The sequence below is a fragment of the Oryctolagus cuniculus genome, chromosome 1 (assembly GCF_964237555.1).
Source record: "Oryctolagus cuniculus chromosome 1, mOryCun1.1, whole genome shotgun sequence".
Classification (NCBI taxonomy): Eukaryota; Metazoa; Chordata; class Mammalia; order Lagomorpha; family Leporidae; genus Oryctolagus; species Oryctolagus cuniculus.
Window position 1 is genome coordinate 136,145,186 of NC_091432.1, and position 26,359 is coordinate 136,171,544.

At 43.8% G+C, this 26,359-nt stretch overlaps 1 long non-coding RNA gene across 1 annotated transcript in view; it reads right to left on the reverse strand.

The window, feature by feature from the left end:
- Positions 1-17,005: 17,005 nt before the first annotated feature.
- LOC138843843 (uncharacterized) overlaps positions 17,006-26,359 on the reverse strand; it is a 34,230-nt gene continuing 24,876 nt past the window's right edge. The window contains exon 4 of the long non-coding RNA XR_011378921.1: positions 17,006-17,260. This is a non-coding gene — a long non-coding RNA (uncharacterized lncRNA). The remainder of the gene's footprint in view (positions 17,261-26,359) is intronic.

The window sequence follows — 26,359 nt, forward strand, 5'->3', positions numbered from 1 at the left end:
TTTTTGGGAGATAGCAGGAAGGAGTTTCCTTGGGGGCTAGCAAAATTTCATATCTTGATTTGAGTGCTGATTAGATGAGGGTGTTGCAAAAAATCTATTGACCTCAAAAATTGCATTAAGCTGTACATTTATTATCTGGGCACTTTTTTATCAATACATGCTGTCCTTCGAAAAAAAATTGTGAAGTCCAAAACCAAAAATACTTGCTCCTTTGGTAAGTGTCTTTCATGTACGAGAAATTCTGCTAGGAGTAGTTGGAAATGCAAGGTGCTTGGAATGGAAGGAGTTAAGAAACTGCTTGGAGAGAGCACATACATGAAAACATATGAGGGCAGATGTGGGGAGAGAGCAGACATCTGCAAACTAGAGCTCCCATCATGCAGTAGTGAGGAGCTCTAAGGGCCCATGTATATTCCAGTTCTCTGTGCTTCCCTTGCGAGGTTTGGAAGCCACAGAGGGAAAAGGGTCACAGTCCCCTCTCCAGCTCCTATAAGCAGATGGATCCATTCAGTCATCTTGGGTCCTCCCCTTCTCTAGGCCAAACTCCGTTCAAGCACCTGTTATGGAAAAAGCAATCGTGATGGCAAGCCTGGAGTCAAAAACCACATCAACTGGATTCAGACCCTGGCTCCAGCTTTCCCAAGACCGACGACAGTGGGCAAGTCAGCTCTCAGTATCAGAAAAATTGGGGCAGCAATATCCCTAACTTAGAACCTAGCTGGTTCCATTGATGTGATGCAGAGAACATCTGCAGAGGGGGCCTCTGAAGCCAGGGGCAGAAACAGCTCTCCACCCGGCATTTCTTCCACCTGCCACGAAGCCCCAGGCCCATCAGACGCTGCCATCCGCATTGATGGTTTTGATTCACAAGGAGAGGCTGGCTCCACCCAGGATGTTGGGGCAAGCAATCTGACACAGGATGGTGTGATCGAGTTAGCATTGATGGTGCGCTCCAAATGGGTAACTCGATCCCTGCCTTGCCTCACAGAGAGTATCGAAGTGCCGCAGACTTCAGGCGTGGGGAGCTGGGTCTGAACACAGAGCTGGAAGAGGGTGAAAGGTGATGGGAAGGGAAAGCAGGAGATGGGCCATAGAGCAGACTCGAGAGCCTACAATTCTTTGTCCACTTCTGTGCAATGTTTTCTAAAGCCATGAAAAAAAATTGGAGAACATAATTTGAGCCTGGTTCTATGGGGTGCCAATTATTTTAAGATTCATTTATTTACTTGAAAGAATTACACACAGAGAGAAAGAAAGGCAGAGAGAGAGAGAGAGAGGGAGAGGGAGAGGGAGAGGGAGAGGGAGAGGGAGAGAGAGAGAGGTCTTCCATCTGCTGGTTCACTCCCCAATTGGCTATAACAGCCAGAGGTGCGCCAATCCGAAGCCAGGGGCCAGGAGCCTCCTACCGTCTCCCACATGGATGCAGGGGCCCAAGGACTTGGGCCATCTTCTACTGCTTTCCCAGGCCATAGCAGAGAGCTGGATCAGAAGTGGAGCAACCAGGACTTGAACCGGTGCCCATATGGGATGCCGGCATCACAGGTGGCGGCTTTACCTGCTATGCCACAGCACCGGCCCCAAAGGGTGCAAAATTCTAAATGGACAGGAAGCAACATGGACAGTTCTGTGTGCAGTGGGAAAGAAAAAGAGGAGGGGCAGATCGAAGCTTCTAGAAGGTGGGCTAGGGAAGAAACAATATCGAGGGTTTGAAAGAACAGCTGTGCAGAGACAGCAAGATGCCCATAGCTCTGGATTGGCCCTGCCACTAACTACTTGGATCATCCCAAAGGCATTATTTGTGTAAATTTCTTCTAAAGTAGGAAAGATGATATATCCCTGCTGGACAGGAATTCCATGACCCAGGGGCCCAGGACCCCTAGCTACCCTGGGATAATCAGGCCATAGGGCTCAGTGGGCAGTTACAGATAGAGATTCCAAGGCCCATTGTTCTTGGCCTGCTCCTTCCAGCCTCCTGGCTCTGAGCCAGGTCCTCCCCGCTGACACACACCGGTGGGAAACTCCAAGGGTTTGGCGGGATTTGCTCTACTCTTGGAATCTTAGACTTCAAGGTCATGAGTCATCTCCACTCAGCGGCTCTGGGCAGAAGGCGGATTTCTAGAGATTCAGCACCGGAAAACGCAGTGTGAACATCTGATTTGTAAGCTTCATTGCATCATTTATTTGAAAATTAATTATTTATTCTGAAACATGAAATCATGAATTTCTGCCAATGAGGACAGAAGCAAAGAGTAAAAAATGCTGCCATCCCATTTAGTGCTAAGAAGATTCAGTGAGTAGAATCAAGACAGGAAGTGAGGCAGTTGGTGGGTGTTTGGGCTTCCTGGAGTTAGAGATGTTGTCTAAATATTGCAAGTCATTGGCATGAGCTGAGTTTTCTCCTGCCACAGAATTTTGAATTGTGTATATTTTTCTTGTAATCCAAGTTATTACAACCTTGCAAATGAGTGTCGAAATGCGCCAGTCCATAAAATGACCTTTTGGAAGTCTAACTAATTTTTTTTTAAAAATTTATTTTATTTATTTGAAAGACAGAGTTACAGAGAGAGGTAGAGCCAAAGAGAGAGAGGTCTTCCATTTCACTGGTTGACACCCAAATGGCCACAACCCTCGGAGCAGCACTGATCTGAAGCCAGGAGCCAGGAGCTTCTTCCAGGTCTCCCACATGGGTGCAGGGATCCAAGCACTTCGGCCATCTTCCACTGCTTTCCCAGACCATAACAGAGAGCTGGATCAGAAGTGGAGCAGCCAGGACTTGAACCAGTGCCCTTATGGGATGTGGCACTGCAAGCTGGGGCTTTAACCCACTGCACCACAGTGCCAGCCCTGAAAGGCTACTAGTTTTAAAATACTAGGCATTGATTTAAAATCACCCTGAGTTAGGATATATTGATGCACCTCACAAAGTGAAAGGACAGGCATTTAGTCTAACGGGTAAAAGGCTGCTTGGGATGTCTGCATCTCACCTTGGAGGGAAGGCCCGGGTTCATGTCCTAGCTCAATCCCAATTCCAGCTTTCTGCTAATGGGCACCCTTGGAGACAGCAGGTGTGTGTTGGGGCCCTCCCACCTAAGTGGAAGATTCCGGTCAAGTTCCTGGCCCAGCCTCAGCTGTAGTGGACATCTGGGAAGTGAACCAGTGGGTGGAAGATTCTCTCTCCCCCCACCACTCAAATAATAAATAAATAAGTAAATGTATTTTACATGAAATGACTGGTCTCCAAAATTCAAAGGGAGACATTCTAAGAAATACTTTCATGAGTTTCCAACACAGAACATTAGGACCTGTTCCATTGTGTCGTCAGTGATGCCAGTGACCTTGCAAAACAAAAAAGGCATCAGATATACTGCGGCAGGAAGATTCTCCTGTAGGATCACCTACAAGCAATTTGGACTCCAGGAAGGCTTCACATCTTGTTTTACACCCTACCAAGCAAATTTGAGGAAACATGAGAAGGACAAATGCCTAACTCGGGCTCCAAAGAGGAAAAGCCTGCGATTGTCTCGCTCCTTCTGTTCTCCCATTTCAGGAATTCTCTCCTGTGAATGCAGGACTGTAGCACTCTTGATTTTCTCAGAATTGGAGATGGCAAATTAGCCTTTAACTAACCAGATACAAAGTAGCATAATGGCCTTTCTTCACCCCCAAGGCAGTTGCCTTGTGCTGGGCTGACCTGCCCTTCAAGGTCATTGCGCAGTCTTTCGGAACAGTAATTTGTTACTGCCATTTGCGTTTTTGTGACGTTCACATGATAAGGATGCAGTCCTGGGTGTAGGGATAAGGGGCCTGGCTCCTGGGAGGCAGCAGAGGGCTCCAAAGGTCCTGACCTGTGTGAGGCACGCACTGAACCGTAAGCATGTCAGAATGACATTGGCTGTGTGTTTACAAAGTGTGCCCCGAGTGGGCACATTATTCCTGCTCTAATGGACCTGCATTCCTCTAAGTGCTTTTTAAGTTGCGTAGACAGCACAGGCAATATCCCTTCAGGGTACTCGTATGGTTGCCGGCCATAAATAGCAAGCAGGGGGCCCCCCAGGGCAGTTCTGGGCTGCTTGGAGAAGCATTGAGACGGGAAGCAGGAGTCCAGATATTTTTTTGTCCCCATTTTTATCTATTTGTCTGAGCCTCTGCCATCCTAATATATTCAACAGTCCTGAATTTGAGAACAGAGAATAAACCAGTGTCACCAATGCATCTCCCACACACTCACACTGTGTGTTTAGGATCTTATTTAATCTGCTCCCCTCACCCCTAGCCCAACGAGCAAAGGATTATTATACCTGCCAATGTATAATGAGAAAATGGGAATTAAGGAATGAAACAACACGACTCAAGTTACAGAGCTAGGAAATGTTGCGCTGTAAACTCACTCCCCAGATGAGGACAGCTGGCTTTGAGAAGTTAAGCAGCTTGCCCAAGATCATTGAGCTCGTAAGAGGCAGAACTTGATCCAGCTGGGTCTGGTTCTCTTTTATCTGGAGCTCCTAAGGCATTTGATTTTGTATCTCGTAGAGGACCAGAACTCAGAAGGATTGTTAGCACTATGTCACCTTGACTTTACAGGAAGAGATGTGACTAGCTAAGGTTAAACAGCTCGGGGTTGGTAAAGCATTTTGACTTTAAACTTGATTTTAGACTTGATCTTAAACTCCGATCTCAGGACTCTTTCCTTTCCCCACCTGAAACTCTCACCTGATTTCACTTACGTGAGACAATCTAGACCTTTCGGAAGGTCTACTGGGCTGTGTTGTAAGTGAAAATCAGCAGCAATCAAAATGTGATTATAAGGTAATCCTAACTCATTAAAAAATAAAAATTACCTTCACAATCTATTTGTCTGCTTTGGTTATTAATATTTCACAAAATCATTCATTTTGAGAATTTTCCCTTTCTTACAGCAAATTAATTATCTGAGATCTTCTGCCTTCATTAAAAGCAGCAGGGTTTCCAGCAAGTGATAATGGGGTTTTTTTTTCTAAGTATAAGTTTACATTTCTCTGAGTGCTTGTGTGTGTTTGTATATCCGTACACACTCATATGTAGTTTTTGCACATCTGCAACAGAAAATTGGTCAATACTTTCCAACAAATGGCTTTCAACTTAGGCACAAAGTATCTTATGCTAATAAGAATAGAAGTAATATTTAGGCAGAGTATTTGACCATAAATATTCCAAATATTTGCTGAATGAATGAATTATTTATTGAACATCTCTTCTGATTAAAAATAGAATTCTAATGTGCAAAACATTAGCTTGCATTTAGTCACGGGACTTTCAGTTGTGACTGACAGGGCATTGATCATATATAAAGTAGCCTAAAACTTTAATGCGTATCAACAAACATGTCCTAGAACCCTGCAGGAAGAGTGAGCTCCAGAAAAATCACATATTCAGATATTCTTGAGAACTACTCTGAGGTTTAAAAAGAAATCATAGCATATTCAGGAGAGAAAGCAGGAAAATCTTCCATTTGACTACTATGAAGTGAAATAGACCTGTGGGTTTGATTCCACTCTATTAGTAACGTCAGGACAAGCAAAATCCATTGTCATCAGTGGGCCCCAGAAACTGCCAGTAAATGCATTGTTAGAACCCTAGACTATTTCAAGGAATCTTTCCAGTTACCTATCTATCCATCCATCTATCCATTCAGCCATCTACCTATCTATCCATTTATCTACATGTCTATCCTTGTGTCAATTATCCAACTACCTGTCTGTCTATAGCCCAAATTCTAAGATTGTCTTTCTTTGAAGCTTTGTGAAAAAAACAGAATTTCAATGTATTGAAAGGCTCTATGAGAACTCAAGTTTCACAGCCTCTGGATAAACCCAACACAGAGCCCTAGATCCCAGGTCAGTATGGATATATTCTGTTGCTGAGGTCCAACAGAAAAGATAAAGATCGTTTAGATCCGAGTCCGACACCATAATAAACCACATATGCTTTCCCAGTGTCAATTCATAAAACTACCACCATGATGTAATCAGAGGAGCCCTGTTCATTAATGAATGTTTTTATCACTGTTTTCCTTGTGTGGTGAGTCAATAAAACAGACAGCATAAAAACAAATTAGCTGAGGCGATGAGGTCTTCCTTGCAGAAATGAGACTTCACAGAAGGTTTCATGTCTGCCACCCAGATCAGAGCTGCCTCGCTGGGGTCTCTGTTTCACACCAAGGAGCCTCTTCCCTCCTACAGCGGAGCTTTTCCTTCCTTAAAGAATGCTTCCTGCGCCCTCAATTGCAAGATTGGCTTGGGCCATGTGCTTGGAACGATCACAGATCATCTGCTGAGGAAAAGGCTTAAAACAAGCAGCAGGAAACCAAAAACTGAAAGGAACTTGCCCCATCCTCATAGTCAAAAAATTTGCCAACTAGAAATCTTAGGGTTCAAAAAAATGGCACGGCTCAAGTAGGGGCAGGGTGGGGCAAATTTCTCATTACACTTTGCAGGGGACAAGTTGTGATGCTGTATCGCTAATATGCTGGTCATGATGCTCATTCAATCTTTCACACATACAGATCTTCCAGAGAATTCCAGGCACAGAATTTGCCCAGGAAGTTTTCTGCAAGGCCATTCGCAAGCTTTAGAGTGGATATTCACGGCTTCCCCCACATCAACTTCTTTCCAACCAAACACTCAAATCATTCGGGATCTGAATGACTTGACTGCCATTGCTTCTCTCCACTCAGGTCCTTGAGTGGGTCTGATCATTCGTAGTCTCTGGCCGGGTCACCCACATCCATTCACAGGGCTTGGGGTCATGGCCCCCAATTCTCTCTTGAGCAAGTCAAGCTTATCGGCCCTATCAGGTTTGTTTGGCTTTGCCTGGTGAGAGAGCCAAGGCACGTTGACTCTCCACACAAGCCTTGGGCACAAGAAGAATAAGCCACAGGAAACTGAGAAGGAAGTCAGCACAGAGAAGGCAACAGAAGCCATTATAATGAGACAGAGACATGCCGAGACCTGGAGGCTTATTTTGAGTCTTAAGTCCAGCAATGCCCAAAGTTAGCCTGAAACTGGTATTTTCCAGTTAGATGAGACATTAAATTCCTGAGCCAATTTAAAGTTGAGATTTCTTTAGTTGGAACTAACAAGAGTCTAACTGACATAAGCGTGTCATTATTCTCTCAGCACATTTTAACCTTCTCAAACAGAGAGCCGCGCTAAGTGCTCCTTATTGTCCTAGCCTGATACAAAGTACACAGCAGTTACTCAGAAAGGCAGTCCTGCATTGATTTTTTTTTTTGGATTGTTCTATTCCATTTAATACTGAAACTGGGGAGAGGACATAAATCCATGATGCCCGTGGCAAATTCACTCTGTGGCACCAGCAATTTAGATGCTCACCAAACGAGGCTACAGCTCTAAATTCTCAACATCTACTTTAGTAGGTCACCTCTACCACAGTTCCTAGTCATTCAGCACTCCCAAACCAAGTAGACATCCCCTTAAACAAAAGATGGCATTTCTCTTTCGGAGACATTCACTATTTTCTTCATATTTATCATGATGGGCAAATCTTCTGAACCCCCAGGGAAGACACACAAGCATTTCTTGTAACATTCTGACCGTATGGTCACTTCTTTGCACAGGTGGGATGGTAGTACACATAAATCTCCATGAAATTCCCCATGTAATTTGTCTCATGGACTATTGCCCAGTATTATAATGTATTTTGTCTTGATTCTAGGACAACTCAATATGCACACAAGCACTCATTCTATGATTGTAGAATAAGGAGTTAAATATATGTGCAAGATGTATGTGTGTATGTGTGTGTAGAGTGTGTGGCCACTGAGATGGTCAGAAAGGCAACCCACTAGACCAGTGTTGTGTTCTAGCTGGTTAAGCCGTCACTTGACACCATTATCCCATGTAGGAGTGCCAGGTTGAGTCTATGCTACTCCACTTCCAATCCAGCTTCTTACTAATGTGCCTAGGAGGGCACCAGAGGATGAACTGAGTATCTGGGCCCTTGCCACCCATATCAGAGACCAGGATAGAGTTTCTGGCTCTTGTCTTCAGCCTGGCCCAGACTTGGATGTTTGGATGTTGTGGCAATTTGGGGAGTGAGCCAGCAGATGCAAGATCTCTGTTTCTGTTTCTGTGTGTGTGTGTGTGTTTGTGTGTGTGTGTCTTTCTCTCTCTCCCTCCTTCCCTCCCTCCCTTTCTCTCTCTCTCTCTCTGTCTCTTTCTCTCTCTCTCTCCGTATCTCCCTCTGTCTCTTTCTCTGTCCCTATCTCTCTCTGTGTCTGTGTGTCTGTCTGTCTCTTTCTCTCTCTGCTATTCTGCCTTTCAAATAAATAAATATTTATTTAAAAAAAGAAAAGAAACTCATTCACTTCACCCACATTCAAAACCCCCTGAGACATGCTGCATTGTGAATTGTTTTTCAGTTTCTCTGAAGTCATTGCCTGTTGAGGTTTGGATGTCTCCCAACAGGCCATGTTGTAAGGATTTAGTCCTCAAAATCTTCTGTTAATGGTTAATAGATTAAGGATGGAGACTTCATCTAACTACAGTAACCAGGATGTGGGCCCCACAGGAGGTATTTGGGTCATTGGAGGCATGACCTTAGATGATAGTTCTTGAAAGTGGGTTGATTATTTAAGCTGAGCTCAGACTATCTTCTCTCTCCAATTCCTGGCTCACAATGTGTTCTTCCCTCAACACACATCCTGCCTCCCTCATCAGATGCTTGAACTGAGAGGGGGCACCCGATCTGGGACTGTGAACCTCCAAAACTGTAAGGTGAAATAAGCACCTGGGTTCTGGCGAAGCCTTGTGGGCATGATTTTTAATTCATAGGCAGCAGCGAAACTCATGTGTGTGTGTGTGTGTGTGTGTGTGTGTGATCACCATGTAGCTGAGCCATAGTGTCCTCACTCTACCCCACAATGTTCATCATTTTGGGGGCCAATGTGGAAATGTACCCATCAACCCATGACCTTTGGATATACATCCCAGTTAAAAGTCAGATCAGGTTTGAGCATTTGGCCCAAGAGTTAAGATGACCACAATTCATATTAGAGTGTGAGTTCAATATCTTTATAAGTTAATGCCTCTTAAATAGTTTAGCTAAAGTGGCAAAAAGCTGACCAACTAATACACAGCCCTTCATTGACTTCGGCTGTCTTTGTGAAAGGTAGACACAGGTATTGTCATTCACCCACGTGATATTTATTAGTGACTACTATATCTGGCGGTATTTCCAGGAGCTGAGGCAATGGCAGTAAACAAACACCAAGGCCTGGTGTACACAGAGTTTACATTACAACAAAAACGATGGGTAGTGACTAAGCAATTAAATGATTAAGATTATTTCAGATAGTGGTAAATAGCACGAGGAAAATAAAACAAGATGATATGGAGGAGAATGACTTTGAGGAGTAGAGCAGATTTCTCTGGGTGAGCAGTTTTGAACTATGATCTTCCCCGGGTTCCTCCCTGAAGATCTGTTTGCCTGAGCTCTTGGCTTTCTCTGACCCCACTGTGAGAAATCCTTTCTCATTTCAGGGTGAGGAGTCATTGCAGGGCAATGACTTGTCCCTTTTCTTTGTCTTTCTACATCTTCCTTCCCCTGGAATATCCCTTCCTGTTCCTCTGAAGGGCCACGGAGGGGTCCTGACGACCCTTTCTGGTTTAATACTGAATTACAGATCTCTTGACATTGTGTTAGAAATACTTACCTAGTGATTAGCTCTTCCACGTATGGGCAGCAGGTTTAGCTATTGGTATCTGAACACCAGAGATATGCAAAACTAGACAAAAAGCAGAGAGCTGTGAAGGTTACTACTACAGATGTGATGCGAGTGGTTCACAGCTCCTAAAATTCAGGCTGAAGGTTCTCTTCAAACAAGACTGAGCCCCGGCAACCTTGGAGCACTAGTGCCCTCTCCTGGATGAGCTGAGACGTATATACAAGGGACCATGATGCCCTCACCCTTCTCTTACACAGAGCTAAAAGCCCCAGCCCCTCCCAGCCACTGGCCTCCTGCCCCATAATGAGATGGACCACACACGCTGTCAGGTGACTCTCCCTGCTCCTTCAGTGTCCCAAAGAAAGAATCTGTCCCTCCCAGTGTCTCACTCTTGAAATCAACGTCTTTATGTGTCCTTTCCAAACATAAATCTTCATAGGACAATTCACTCTCAGAAGTTACAAGTCATTTACCAGTTAGTAAGAACGAGTTTATGTAATTCTCCCTTCATAGGCAACTTTGACCTAAGGCAAAGGAAGTGCTTGAGAGACACTGAGCTACTCAGAGTTCTGGGAATGGTTTAGGAAGAGAGGGTCTTTCCTAAAGACAAACCTGACTTCTAGGTCTATGAGTATTATCACAATTCATGCTCAAAGGAATTCAAAAATGCATGGGCTGTTATCATCCTGACATGTTTTACAGGTAAGGAAATCAAGTCTGGCAAATACAAAGACTAATATGTGACCAGAGGTCAACAGGTTTTTACTTTGTTTTTTCACGTAGATGTTCCACAAGGAAATCTGCAAAAATGAAGCCAGTGCCTTAATACCTAATAATGAGAGACACGGTGGGAAAAGCAGAGGAAGAGAGGCAAGTATAACCAAACTCTACCATTTCTTGAGTTGGACACCAACCTGATTTTTTTAATCCAAATCTTTTTACTTGGCAATTTAAGAAAAATCTTAGGTTTTTAATAAACAAAAGGCATCTACTTCCAACAATTATAAGACTTCAAGTAAAATTTATAGAAACTTTTCTTAATGAGTATGTTTGCTAATGACACTATTCACTGTTGTCAAAGCTTAAGTTAACTCCTTGCCCCACCATGAAACACACCTCCATCTCATTAATATAACAACAGTGTTGGAAAGCCGGGCTGAGGAAGCCAGTATCTTCCCATAAAATCAAGCCTCTGAAGTCTCCAGAGGCCAGAGGTCATGTCACACTAACCACATGCTATTACCAACACCGTGGTCATTATCCTCATAATTATTGGAGTCTATGGCAGGAGGTATTTAATGGATTTATGTAGGACCAGGAATGTTTAACTTCAGGATAAGATAAGAGAGACCAGTTTGGGGGGGAGGGGGGTATGCCCCATACAGCGTGGAAGATGTGCTTTTTTTTCCTCCATGAAGACTTAGAGAATTCAGCTACTTATTCCCATAAGCATGCTGGCTGTTTGGCAAGGGGAAATTTGCTTGCAATTGTCCCAGGAGCAACAGGAGAAGACGATTTAGGATTGAAAGTAGAGCATGAAGTCTATGTCACCGATCATTTATAGACTATAAAAAGTAAGAGGTGGATCCTTTCCTTGAAGGTCTTGTTTTGGATAGCAGCACTTTCCTTTAGAAACATGTTATAGGACCCTGGTAATGAGGATGTACAGACAAAGAAGGAGAGATCACAGGGGTTAAGTAAGTACCCCCAGGCAACCTAACTAGTGAGTGACAGACCCCAGGCAACCTAGCTAGTCAGTGGCACCTACACTTAAGTTTCATCCCAATCCTAGTGCTATTTCCACTCCTGCAGGCTGGTCTCTCTCAGGATGACCAACTGGGTTCTGGCGAAGCCTTGTGGGCATGATTTTTAATTCATAGGCAGCAGCGAAACTCATGTGTGTGTGTGTGTGTGTGTGTGTGTGTGATCACCATGTAGCTGAGCCATAGTGTCCTCACTCTACCCCACAATGTTCATCATTTTGGGGGCCAATGTGGAAATGTACCCATCAACCCATGACCTTTGGATATACATCCCAGTTAAAAGTCAGATCAGGTTTGAGCATTTGGCCCAAGAGTTAAGATGACCACAATTCATATTAGAGTGTGAGTTCAATATCTAGCTCTGGCTTCTGACTCAAGCTTCCTCCTAGTGTAGACCCTGGGAGGCAGTGATGATGACTCAAGTTGTTGGATTCCTAACACGCATGTGGGAAACTGGGTTGAGATCCTGACTTTAGCTCAGCCCAGCACTGGCTGTTGCAAGCATTTGAGGAGTGAGCTGACAGATGAATGTTCTTCCTGTCTCTCTGGCTCTTTCTCTCTATACATGTCTCTCAAATAAAAATAAATAAATAAAAGCAAAATACATGGCATTAATAGAAAAAATAGTCAAGGTAGCCTCAGTGGGCATAAAATCAGATTGCGAGTCGGTCTTGACTGGCATCAACATTTCACAGGTGAGTAATACATCGTCTGGTTTTTCTGCAAACAGTTTCCTAGAGCCCTGATTTTCATGCCCAATAAACTAGAACTTTTGAAAGAGATACCATGAGCTTCCGGTAAGTTGTATCTAAAGGCAGCTCCCCATCAAGGTGGTTCATTACAGTCCAGTGGAGTGATCTCTTTGGGAGAGACAATGAAGTAGGAACCTTTGAGATAGCAGCAGAGATGCGTAGCTCGCCACCTCCCTGGGCATTGGGAATTCAATGGGATAAGACAGGTGAAGCTCTTTTCCCAGAGGTTTACACTAGCAGTAGTGAGCACTCATTCAGCCCCCAAAACTATAGTCAGTAAAGACAGTGCTGTCGGCTTCATTAAATTTTTAAAAAATAATAAATCCAAGTCCAGTTCTCCATAACATTAGGTGCTCAGTTTCTGACATGTTGATAGGAAATGCTCCCTGTGTTTGGTTAAGAGAGCCCCAGTTGAGAAGGGCATAGCAAAGCTGCGTGAATTCTAAGCACTTTTCCATGAGAATGTGACCTAGTTCTCTCTGATAGCCACACCTAATCACTCCCTTTTCTTTTATTTATTAAGATTTATTTTATTTATTTGGAAGACATAGTTACAGAGAGGAGAAGGATGGAGAAAGTAGGGGGAGAGAAAAAGAAGAGGGGAGGGAGAGAACCCTTCCATCCCCCGGTTCACTCCTCAAATGGCCGCAATAGCCAGGAGTTGGGTGACAGCGAAGCCAGGAGCCTGGAACTCCATCTGGGTCTCTCACATGGGTGGCAGAGCCCCAGTCACTTGAGCCATCTCCTGCTGCTTTCCTAGGCACATCAGCAGGGAGCTGGATGAGAAGTGGAGCAGCCAGGACTGGAACTGGTGCCCAGAGGGAGCCAGCCATCTTTTCTCTTCTTTCTGTTCCTGGCTGCCTACGTGTTTTCTATTTCTCTTCAGAATCAATAATTATGAATGTATTTCAAAAAGCTTACTTTGGTGTACAAAATGTTTGAAATCGATGCATACTTTAGGTCTTCAAAAAGTTCATGGAAAATGTGTATTATGGAAAAAATGATGCACAATTTCTCAAACATTTTGCTCTAAAATAAGCTTATCTTTTAATTCCATTTTCCATGAATGCTGTTAAAGTATCTTCATAAAAAAAAGCCAATGGAACTTATAGTTTTCCAGGGTTCTGCATGATAATCCTGCAGAGAGGGTTGTGATAAGATAGCATCTCAGGGGCCGATGCTGTGGCGCAGCGGGCTAACACACTGGCCTGAAGGGCTTGCATCCCATATGGGCACCGGTTCAAGACCCGGGTGCTCCTCTTCCAATCCATCTCTCTGCTATAGCCTGGAAAAGCAGTAGAAAATGACCCAAGTCCTTGGGCCCCTGCACCCACGTGGGAAACCCAGAAGAAGCTCCTGGCTCCTGGCTTTGGATCAGCACAGCTCTGGCCATTGTGGCCATCTGGGGAGAGAACCATTGGATGGAAGACCTTTCTCTCTTTCTCTCTCTCTGCCTCTCCTCTCTCTGTGTAACTCTGACTTTCAAATAAATAAATAAATCTTTAAAAAAAAAAAAAACAGCATCTCAATGAGCAACCATATCTCTTTCCAGTAGAACCACACTTAAATGAGACTTGATAATGACATGTCTCCTCATTTCAAAAAAGAGAAATAAGGGAATTATGATGTATACATTTACATAGACTTTGCCATCTCAACAATAAAGCTCTCTCTTTCCCCTGTGGCTGTGTGCCAAGGTTTCAAGGTCAATGATTATCATCTCCCTATATAGACGCATTGACATCTATGAATATGTTGACCTTGAAGGTTAGAAAAAGTCATTCTTCACAGATGTTAATTTGATTGCTCTGATCTGACCTCTCCTGAGGTCTGGCTTTTGTCCTCATCACTATATTAACATGGTGATAACCTCCCTGAAGTCATAAAAACATTCTGATAAGACATATCAATCTTGGATTTGAAATTGAACAGATAGCCTGAGTATGTTATAGTAAACTTTTAACCTACTTCCTAAGACATATTGTCCGTGGAGACAGAAACAACAGTTCATGCCTCTCTGCCTCATTTGTTTTTACATTAATAACTATTGCTTTAAAAATAACATAACCTACTCCATCCACTATGCATTTATTTTTGCTAGATTCTGGCAAGAAAAGGGGCCATAATAATCAAGAAATGAATGAAACTCCTTCCCTTGGAAAATATTGGACTGTGAAAAATTGGAAGACAGTGATGATATCTTAAAAATAATGATTCCTCGTTGCCTAGCTTGAACCAGTCTCACAGATTTCAGCCCAGTATTAGAAGTGATGACTATCTCCTTGCGTAGCTAGAAATACAGGAGCCCTGGAGGTTCAAACCATTTCTTACTAAAGGGCATGATGTGGAAGCCAGGCAGGACTCAATCTTAGCTCCCGACATTAGCCGCCAGCTATTGTTGGAGAAATTACTGAACAGAGCCTGGCTATTAGGGTCCAAAAGAAAACCCTTCCTTCAAACACAGATCTCACAAGGACATGAAACTCAGAGCGCTCATTCCCAAGTTTCCATGTTAACCACGCCCTCAAACTCCAGGAAGCTACATAGTAATGACACATTTTCTGTTGTTGTTGAGAGCTTTCTAACCTGAGGTTGACGTATGTTGGGTAAATGCTTTCAGAGTGAGAAACAGGACCATAATGTTGGGGGAGAAATGGGTTAAATAACCACAAAACTTTCAAAAGCCCCCAGAGCAGACACATTATATGACTTGAAACACATGGGCTACGGTCATCGATGTGGCTGAGGAGGTGAAGAACAAGGTCTGTGGTCAAGCGGGGGAGGTGGGAATAAAATCTAGAAGATTCTAGAAGATACTACCAACTGTTAGAACCCGAGCAACCTTGGGGCTGTGCCTCCAGCAGCTTTACCTCTGCTGAACCTTGCATTTTTCTGGGGCTAAAGCTTTCCCATGGGGAAAAACAATCCAAAAAAGAGGAAGAAAACGGAAGAGCAGGTTCAGAGTGGCTGAGTAGACCCGCACTTCCCCCTTCCTGCTTGCTGGTGGCTGACATTCTCTCAGCGTCAGTGGAACACCTTCCCCCTCATCATTAGAGCAAGGAGGGTTCAACTTCACCAGTCTATTTCAGACAGACTGCTGAGAGTGTGGGTCCCAGGCAAAATATAATCATCAGTCAACAAATGTCGCTGACCCATCTCACATCTCTCTTTTTCTCTCACTCTGTGTGTGTGTGTGTGTGTGTGTGTGTGTGTGTGTTCCGACACAAGAAAGAGGTGAAGTGGACAAGACCCCAGACACCTGAGAGGGAAAGGAATGTCCCTTCCAGAGGGAGACTTGTAGAAAGCTTTTTGCTTACAATACCTTTTTGCCTCCATTTGACTCCTAAGCTGATTAAACCCTGAGATTTGATTTGGAGAGGTTTGGGGTTTGTTTGGATTTTTTAAAGTTTTTTGTTTTGTTTTCTATTTTTTTTTTTTTTGTGGTTGTCTTTGGGGTTGTTTAGTTATTCTGTATGGGTTTGCCTGGTTTCTTACTGAAAAGAAAAGGAGCTGTGTGTTCCAGCCCTAGTTGGGCGGACTATCCAACAGTCATACAGTCATGAAGGCATTCGCCTGGTCAGTCAGGGTCAGTCAGTCGCTCAGGTATTCAGTCAGACAGCCAGAAGCAGTATGTCACACAAACAGCTGGATAGGCAGGCAGGCCATTCAACAGCACTGAGAATTATACTTGCACAAGAGGTATTCAAAAAGTTCGTGGAAAACACATATTATAAAGAAACCACACGGATTCCAAATGCATTTGTACCAAAATAAATGTCTCTTTTAATTTCGCTTTACGCATACTATAAATCAAGATGCTGTCATTAGTTTCAGTCTATTTCCCCGCTAGGATCTCACTATGAAGTGTCAAGAAGTTTAGGACTCAGGTTAAAGGATTACAGTCTACCCACCTGGGTGTTAACCTCCCAATTCAGGCAGCTGTAGGCCGGTTCTCAAGAGCCGCCTCTAACAGTATTTTTGCATAGTCCTTTAGGGTGGAGGTAACTGGTCCATTGGGTGTGCAGTCTGAAGACCAGACGCTTGGCACAGCATGTCACAAGACGGAGTGTGTATCAATCAGAGTAATGGCAGCAGCAAAGAATCTGAAGGGAGGGATGCATGGGCCAGGCCAGGAAGTGACCCTCATAATTCTCCCTGTGTTCCATTGGTCAGACTCAGTCACGTGTGCATGTCCAGCTGCAAGGGACTCTGGGAAAACTCACGAGTATGTGGGCCCAAGAGTGAGTCTCTGTCATAGAATGTAATAAATAGTTGCTGAATGGTTGGTTCTAAGCCCCACAAAACCTCTTGCTGAGCCTTAAAATCGTGAGTAAATTTCCAAACCTAAAACTATCTGTCAGGTTTTGCCTGTGGTGAGGGCATTATAGCTTAAAGAGCATTCCATCTTCTGAATGCTTGTGTTTCCCCAGAATTTGAGTACTGAAATACTAACCCTCAAGGCAATGGGATCAGGAGGTGGCATCTTTGTGGGGGTATTAGGTCACCAGGGAGAAGACCTCCATAAATTGGATTACTGCCCTTATTAAAAAGGTCTCAGAGAGAGCCCTTGTCTTTTTCCACCAAGAGAGGCTATAGCAGACAGGGGTTATGCCCATCAAGAAAGCCAGAAATGGTGGAACTTCAGGCAACTTGATCTTGGGCTGTTCTGCTCTGGAACTGTGGGGAGTAAATTCCTACTATTTAGAAGATGCTCCGTTCATGGTGTTTGGTATAGCAGGCAGAACAGACGAAGACAAGGCTCTTCCTCCATTTTATTTTGTTTCATTTTTACAACACCTAGTGGATCTGAATGAATGAAAAGACTTCAGAACGGTAGAATTTGTTGCAAATTTTTCTCAGTGGCAGCCTCACCTGGAATGGCTGAGGAGTAAGTTGTAGGATTCTGTGTAATAAGCACAAGTAGCACAATTGAGGTCATTGGAAATGGTAAAATGGCTCCATTGGTCTTTCTCCAAGTCACGTGGTATGCCTTTAACACAGGATAACTCAATTTGTGACTCCTTAGAAAGAGGACATTGCAATTAGTATCGATCAATCTCAGTTATTCACACCTGCATAGTGACATATGTACATGGTTATCCATTACAGCATTATTTATAATAGTATAGAATTAAGGGGCAGGCATTTGGCATAGCAGTTTGTGTTCCATTTGGTACACCTGCATCCTATATTGAAGTGCCTTGTTAGAGTCCTGGGTCCTCCATTTTCTATCCAACTTCCTAATGATGTGTTCCCTGGGAAGGAGCTGGTGACGGCTCAGACACTTGGGTCCCTGCCACCCATGTGGAAGACCCAGATGGAGTTCCTAGCTCCTGGCCTTGGCCTGGCTCAGCGCTGGCTATTGCAGATATTTGATGAGTGAACCAGTCTATCTGCCTCTCTCTCTGTGTGTGTGCATGTGTGTCTCTCTGCCTTTCAAATAAAACAAATAAATAAACAAAATTAGAAACAACCTAAATTTCCCAGCTCCAAATTATCCCAAGCCAGTTTGGCTGTTTAGGAAATATCACCTTCCTTTGTTGTCTATTGAGAGCCTCTGGCAATCAGAGGTAGATGGAGCCTATATCTTGTCTACCTCACAATTTCTCCTCCAGGTTGCTATGCTGCAATTCCAGACCAAATTCCAGCTGCCATTGAAAGCAATTCCCAGGCCAAATTCTGCCAACCACACAAATATTGACCAGTAAGCAGAGTTAAAATACAGGCACATCACAAGTCCTATAGCTGGAGATAACTGTTTTGTGCCTAATTATTTCAAACAACAGAAGCAAAGACGTTTAGAGAGATGGCTTGGCCTCCTTTTTGCCCCGGTCAGGTGACAAGGCACTTTGAGAAGCGAGGGACACAGAACCTGGGGACCACCTCTGTATCTTGAGTCATCCTGTGGCAATGAAGGCTTGTTTGATGGATCCCATTACTTTGCCCATTCAAGGACTAAGCGACCACCTTTTTTGATTGTATTAGTTTCATCCCTTATATGCTAATTGACAAACCTGCTGGTGCAAGTTTCAGTAATGATATTTGATGTGCTAAGTAATAACTTGGATGTCTTGATTACTGCTTAGGCTACTTCAGTTGCTAACTCATCACCCCCAAGGCCCATATCAGATTTCAGTCTTACACATATGACAGAATTTACTCTAAGTTACTTTGGAAGAAGGTTATCATGGAAACAACATACTTGTCCCTCAATAGGAGACTACTTAAATAAAGTACACCCATGAAACAGTGCTGTGAAGGTATAGCAATGAATGTCATCACAGGGGACGGCATTGTGGCGTTGTAGGCTAAGCCTCCACCTGCGGCGCCAGCATTCCATATAGGCAGCGGTTCAAGTCCCTTCCACTCCATCTCTCTGCTTATGGCCTGAGGAAAGCAGTAGAAGATGGTTCAAGTGCTGGAGCCCCTGCACCCACGTGGGAGATCCAGAAGAAGCTCCTGGCTCCTGGCTTTGGATCAGCATGGCTCCAGCTGCTGCAGCCATCTGGAAAGTGAACCAGTGGATGGAAGACCTTTCTCTCTGTCTCTCCCTCTCTCTGTCAGTAGCTCTACCTCTCAAATAAATAAATAAGTAAAATCTTTAAAAAAAAAGAGGAATGTCATCATAACTATGTTTCAGAACAGCCTCTTCCCAAACTAGTTGGACGAGTTGCTATGGAACCCCCAACCAGGTTTGTTCACCCAACGTGCAGAAAAGTCCAACTCTGACAAGGGCATTGTGGGAGAAAGTAGGCATTTATTTGTAACATGCAGAGCAAGGAGGCAGGCAGCTGTCACTTAATTCCAGGGCTCCCAAGTGCTTAGGGCTGGATTCAAGTTGGGGCCGACAGGTGCACGTTCAGCTCATGTCCAAGTTCCTGGTTGGTCAGTGGTGCTTGTAGCCTTCGCTTGGGCAGCAGTGGTGCATTTCAGGGAATATTCCTGATGGTCAGTTGGGCTTCAGCTGATAGTTACAATGTTCTTGGCATGGTATCCCCTTCTCTTGGCAAAAAAAGAACCCTTCCCATAATATTGTTCATCAAGATTTTAACTGGTAGGGCAGCAAATGACTCCTGGAATCCAGTGATTAAAATCTCATAGGGCCAGCTGTTCCACTCCCTTAATTCAGTAGACTCCTATGGATAAGCAGTTAATTTTAAAGGGTAGGTAAGGACACCTTGGTCTAAGGGGGATAGACAAGAGCCTGGGTCTTTCTTCTATATTGGGGGCATCTGGGGTTTGGCCTCAGCTGTGGAAATGCGCAATATTCTTTAGGTCCCATGGTCACAGAATGATAGATAGAGTATGCCTCCACTTGAGTAAAATGATAATTCATATATCATGTACTTGCATAATTATCTCTGGAAAATATGCAAGAGCTAGGTAGTAATTATTACATAGGGAAATAAGATTGTGTAATTGTGTTGGGATGGGAGAGAGCCATCTCACCATTTTTCAATCATTTAAAAAGTAATTTCAATGTAAAGATTAAAACATCAATAACCTTCCAGAATACTCTCTTGAGCTGTTTCTCAATGAATTCTCACATATTTCTGTACTCTGTTGACCTGGCAAGAAGGGTCAAGGTCATGGGCATTGCTTGTCTGACCTGGGTTCAGGGACACTGCTGCCACTCTTTGGCTATCTCTAGCTTGCCGCTCTCCTTCCTGCTCTGGGACTGAACATACCTCCCCTCTGATAGGGGACAGGCAGGGAGTCAGTCAGGGAGCAATGAGCTGGGAGCTTTCCTGCAGTTTCTCTCTCTGGTCCTGAGCCCTGACTCCACCCCTGTCCGTGCCAGTTCAGCACAGCCACTTTCCCATGATGCACCTGAGCCTCCTACAGCACCAGGAGGACCCCTGATGAGCAGATGCACAGTGAGCTCCGTGTGGAAATGCCACAAAAAGCTTCCCAAGGAACATCAGGTGCATTGAACTTGGCCCAAACTCTACCACATCTGTGCATTCAACCAGGCCACCACTCCCTGCCAAATAAGGGGGACAACTAAGCAGTGGCGTTCTCCACCCCCCCTTTCTTTTCCTCTCTTCACAGGAACATTGGCTTCATGGTGTGTGTCTTTCTGCCTGGGGTTGCCCGCACTGTCTGAATGCGCACTCACTCTCTTTCAATAAATCATTTCCTCATTCTTGAACGCTACCTAAGCCTCAGCTTCAACTTCTTATTTCATGTGGCGGGCAAGAACCTGGAATAAAACAGCCAAGAAACATAGCATTCACACCCTGTTCCCGTCTCATTTCGCATCCCACCCTCCCAGGATACAAAGAGCTCTTGATCCCTGCCCTGGACTCTGTAGCTCTGGTTTTGGCCTCTTTTACATCCTGAAGGAAGCAACACAAGAAAGAGATAGAGAATGATATGTAAGTCTTCTCTCCGCAGTTAAAGGTGAATTCGTTGAGACCTCCAGAGAAAAACATCATTAGCAAAAGCCCAGAACAATAAGAGAGGCTGCATTTTTCCCAAAACCACAATTTGCTGAGATAGTTGTTGATGCCATTCTCTTGTTCTCAAATTGATTTCAAGAGAAAATGGGGGTTGGAGGGGGGGCTTTTGTCCTCCAGGAAGGACCCCTCCTGCCACCCTTCCCCCTTCAAGCCTCTTCATTTCCTCTCATGCAAAACACCCCAAACAACACCCTCTAATCGCTGTTTTGCTGTCAGGCTTCAGTGAGTCAAAGCTCCAGTCACCAGTGAAACAAGAGGCGGTTTGTTGGGTGTGGCTATTAGGCATGGATATGGGAGGGTACAAATGCCTCCCAAATGCTGGTTTTCCGATGCTAATGCATGATACAGAAAGCACTGTGGCTGGGCTGGCCGCCAGTATACAGGGAGCCATTGGATGGGGTGGGAGTAAGTAGGCTCCCCCTTACTTCCATGGACAACAGATGTGGCAAGCTGACAGCGCATGGCCTTACTGGCAGATCGATAGCTTTGGTGGGATGCATTCTTTGTTCTCAAAGACATTTCATGAGTAACTACGGTCTTAAAAGAGGGAAGATCTCAGGGCTGGCACTGTGGGGCAGCCTGCAAGGCTGGCATCCAGTACACATCAGGGCATGGGTTTCAGTTGTTGCTCCACTTCTGATACCACTTCCAGCTCATGTGCTTGGGAAAGCAGTGGAAGATGCCCCAAGTAACTGAGCCACCAATACCCACATGGGAGACCAAGATGGAGTTCCAAGCTTCTGGCTTTAACTTGGCCCAGCCCTGGTCACTGTAGCCATTTGGCAAGTGAACCATCAGATGGAAGATTCTCTCTCTCTCTCTCCCTCTCCCTCTCCCTCTTTCTCTCTCTATAACTCTGACTTTCAAAATAAATAAATTTTAAATAAATAAATAAATCTACTTAATAAATAAATAAATCTACTGAATAGATATAGACATTTTTCTTGTCATTTCCTCCAGTACAACACAGTATAACAACTATCCACATAACATTTACACTGAATTACATTACAAGCAATCTGAAAATCAGCCCAAGTGTGCAGGAAGCTGTGCACAGGTTGACTTGAGCATCCATGCACTGTGGTATCAGTGGGGTCCTGGAACCAATCCCCTATGGAGATCAAAGGATGGCAATGCTGTGGCCGAGGCAGACATAAGCCACCCAAATTCATGTGGAAGGACTATGGCCACCACTTCTCCATGGGAGATGTGTCAAAGAATTTGCGTCTCATTTACTTGGTGGGCTTGGTCTGAATTTCAGTGTGGGTCCCAGGCCTGAATGGATATTGATGGGAATGGATTTCCCTCCCCCTCCCTTTCGGATCTCTGCCCTCTCTGAATGTGGGTATAGGGTGGTAAATTGACAAAGTACAACCTACTACCATTCCCTCACCTCACAAGTCTTGGTGGAACTCCAACAGTGTGTTAGGTGCTTTCTACAGGTTACATTCCTATCTGTAGATGAGGACACTGAAGTTCCAAAATCGAATACTTGAAGTGGGATTGCGCAACTTCATAAGCCTCAATCCAGGATTCTAAACCAGCTCTTACAGTGTCTCTCATTTCTAAGAGGATTGTTTTCTTGGATCCATGAACACTATCAAGAGTATGTAGTGCTGTACTTAGTTTCTGGTTTGAATAAGAGATCATCCTCTTGAGTGTGGCACCCCTGCGCAGTGTCTCACTGGAGATACTGCACAAGACTCCTCGCCTTGAGGGGAAACTGTTGGGAAACCCACAGGTCCTCACTGATGTTGGCTGGGCCCTGAGAAAACTGACAAATCATTCATTAGATATCCCCTCACCCCCACCAGAATAAGTAATGCAGAAGCCATCATTCATAAACAGGATCCTGTCTTCGTGACAGCAAGGTTGGGTTTAAGCCTCCACACCCAGGATCTGGAATGCTGGCACCTGCACTCATCCACAAATGGGCTGGTGTCTCACTTCCTTCCACATTCTGGATGTCTGGGAACAGAAGAGACAAAAATCCAAAAGGGAGAGATGGAGGAGAGGGGCTGTGGGTAAAGGAGATATGAAGTATTTGCATTTTCATAAAATAATATCCTGGGCAGAAATGTAAAATAAGTCCAAAATCTAAGAGGGCCTACAAACACCCAAGATAGTGTTTCCAAGTTCCATACCTGGACCATTCTTCACTGGTTTGTTCTCTGGTTTGAGATTTTCCAAGTCCCTCTGAGTCTTCTTCCTTCCACTGGGACTGTTTCTTGGTGTGCCTAGGAAGACTACCCTGCTCCCATGACAGTAGGAGTTGGAGCAGGGAGTAGTGAGAATTAATATCTACCAAGACCCTACTATCTGCTAAGCTTGCCTGGACAACTTCAACCCATGCCAAATCTATTGTGAAAGAGATATCATATCACAGTTTCAAGGATTCTCAGAGAAAGAAACTCCCTAAGCTCACCCAGCTAAGAGGAGACTGATTTGAGGATTCCATAGATTGGAAGTAGATGTTCAGAATGACTTCCTTTTGCACTTTATGATTGTTGTTGTTGTTTAAATAGAGCCTGGGAGACCTAAAATAGAGAAATAAGACTCAGAATTCCTTAGTAGTCAAAGAAGGAAAGCAAGGGCTAGAAAAGCAAACAGAAGTGGAAGGGAAAAAAAAGAACAGAAAAATCTGTTATTCTTCACTATATTATTCAATATGGGTGGTAAATTGACAGAATACAGCCCACTGCCATTCCCTCACCTCACAAGTCTTGGTGGAGCTCCAACGGTGTGTTAGGTGCTTTCTACAGGTTACATTCCTATCTGTAGATGAGGAAACTGAAGAGATTGCGCAACTTCATAAGCCTCAATCCAGGAATCTAACCTAGCTCTTACAGTGTGTCTCATTTCTAAGAGGATTGTTTTCTTAGATCCATGAACAATATCAAGAGTGTGTAGTAAACAAAATAAACAAAAATTCAAAAGTCAGGAGTAAAGTTTGAGCATTTTGATAAGAAAAGCATTCATTTCCCTTATTGCCTAGAAATACATCTCCGTTACCTGTTCTTGCAAAATAATTTACACAAAATATTTGGATGGAAACAATGGTTTGTCTTCCTGCTGATGTGATTGGCTGGGTTCAGCTGGGTGGTTCACCTTGCTTTCAGCTAGGATCACTCCCTTGGCAGCACTCATTCCAATGAAAGTGTAGCTGAATTGAAAAACACACAAGAAGGTTCTACCTCTAGGTTGGCATTTCAGGGCTCTTCTGCAGTAGGTTGAGAAAACATGATCCCCCAAAGATTCATCCACTCCCTAATTCCCCAGAAACTGCAGTTATTAGCTTACATAAGAAAACTTCAAAAAGCTCATGGAAAATGGCTAAGTTTATTTCAGTGCAAAAGTTTTGAAATTCATGCCTAGCTTTTTTTTTTCAAAATGCACACACATAAGATAAATGCACACACATAAGATGAGCTCAGGATGCAATACCTGTACCATTGTAAGAGTAAGGCAGGAAGCCTTCTCATACACATACAGTGGAAAAGGAGAAGTGGAAACAAGCAGAGGTTAGGACAGTGCCATCCAAGTGCAGAAATGCTGGCAAAAGCTAGAAAAGGCACCGGGTTCTCCCCTGGGGCATCCACATAGACCATGGTCCTGCAAAAACATCTGGATTTCAGAATCTGGCCTCCAGAAGCAGGAGGGGGTAAACGCCCATCATTTTAAGCCACAAAATACATGGTGATTTGTTATACATCATCCAGTGGGCCTCCTGATGCGGCCACCTTGGGCTTTCCCACAGTGAGCGCTCTCAGATCAGTTACATTTCTTATGTGGTTTTGGTTTTCCCCTGACCCAAAGCAAAAGCTTCCAGGCTTTTCAAATGTTAGGTTAAGCACGGTGACAACATCATGTTCCTTGTAAGTCACAAGGGTGGGGGCAGTGGGCTCTGCCTTTGGATGGATGGAGGGGCGTTTGTGAAAGTGTGCAGGAAGAGAAGAAATTAATAGCAGCTGTTTCTGCAAATGCTGCACCACAGTGTGCACCACTCATTAGGATCCTGTCAGGGCATCTTAAGTTCTTTGATGATTGAGTTGTTTCACTTTTTAGAAACTCTTTTATTATAAAAGTAATGGAAGCACTCAGGAGCAAAATCATAAACCGTAACTGGAAGGGTACAAAATGTAAAGTAAAACTCCTCCCCGGTACCACCTCCCATTTCTAGAATCTTCTTCAGCATCTGGTTACCTATTGCCTTGTTATTTCTATGAAGACATGCATAATCTATTTTTCCAAATACAATGGATGTATGTAATTTTAAATATCAGATGCTCCCAAAGTTTACCTCACTCCTCACATGGTAATAATCACTTTTAAAGAGTTTAGTTCCTTCTTGAGAACTATACAAACCTTTGAATCCCCCAGTCTTAATTTTTTGATTGTCACAGTTCTTTGCTAATTGTGAATGGCAAACTAATATTGGCTAAGTAGAACTCAATTCACGCGAGTCACACTCACACACACACATCATCATCATCTTTGAAATCTTCTGCATTTTCTGGAACTTTGTGCATCATGCTGTCCCACATTTTTATTCCTTCTGGCCTTCCAAAGCATTTGTTTCTTTGGAAATACAGTAAGACTCCATTAAACACGAAAGAAATATAGAGGATGGACCATATGAAACAGTGACAACTCGAACTTATAGACTAACTCCCATGAACTAAAGAGCTTTGGCGTCTTTTATTCCAACTGTATAAACAGTTCAGTTTTGGAAAAGTCAACACTAAGGCCCACTGCTTTCATGAAAAGGTGATGACCACTTGTTATGAGCCCGTCAATTGTTGGCCTCTACCAGAATGCATGAAACTCTTGAAAACTCAACTCCAAAACCATGCTTCTTACTGTGGGCTTCTTGTTGCCTGGAACCTAAAGCTGATGAAGATCTAACCAGGTCCTTACAGGAGCCTACTATTCAAAGAAATGCATAGCTTTTTGTGAGAATTGAGTAAGATTGCAGGAATAAAATGCTTTATCATAAAGCATAAGAAATGCTTAATATATATGAATGATCATGAAGATGATAACCATGACCTAGATGTTCCTTAGAATGCATGTGATTCTTCTCTCTGAGAGTGAGATCTCAGTGGAAAGAAGGGGCCATCAGAGAAGGAGATACCTTTCTCTGACGGGAAGAAAGAACTTCCACTTTGACTATGGCCTTGTCTAAATAATGTCGGAGTTTGTGAACTCAAGAGGCTTCCGTAGTCTTGGCAGCTCATGACAAGAGCCTTGGGTGATCACTGACATAATAAATAAGAGTTTCAATTGTTAAATCAACAACAGAAGTCACTGTGCACTTGCTCCCCATGTAGGACCTCTGTCCTTAACGTGTTGTGCTATGAGAATTAATGGTAAAATTACTATTCAAACAGTACTTTATATTTTGTGTGTCTGCGTGGGTGCAAACTGTTAAAATCTTTACTTAGTATAGAGTTGATTTCTGTATATAAAGATAATTAATGATGAATCTTAATGAAGATTGGAATGGGAGAGGGAGTAGGAGGTGGATGGTTTGGGGGTGGGAGGGCGGGTATGGGGGGACGAACCACTATAATCCAAAAGTTGTACTTATGAAATTTATATTTATTAAATAAAAGCTTTCTATAAAAAAGGGCGTTTGTTGGTGTCCTCAATCCAAGA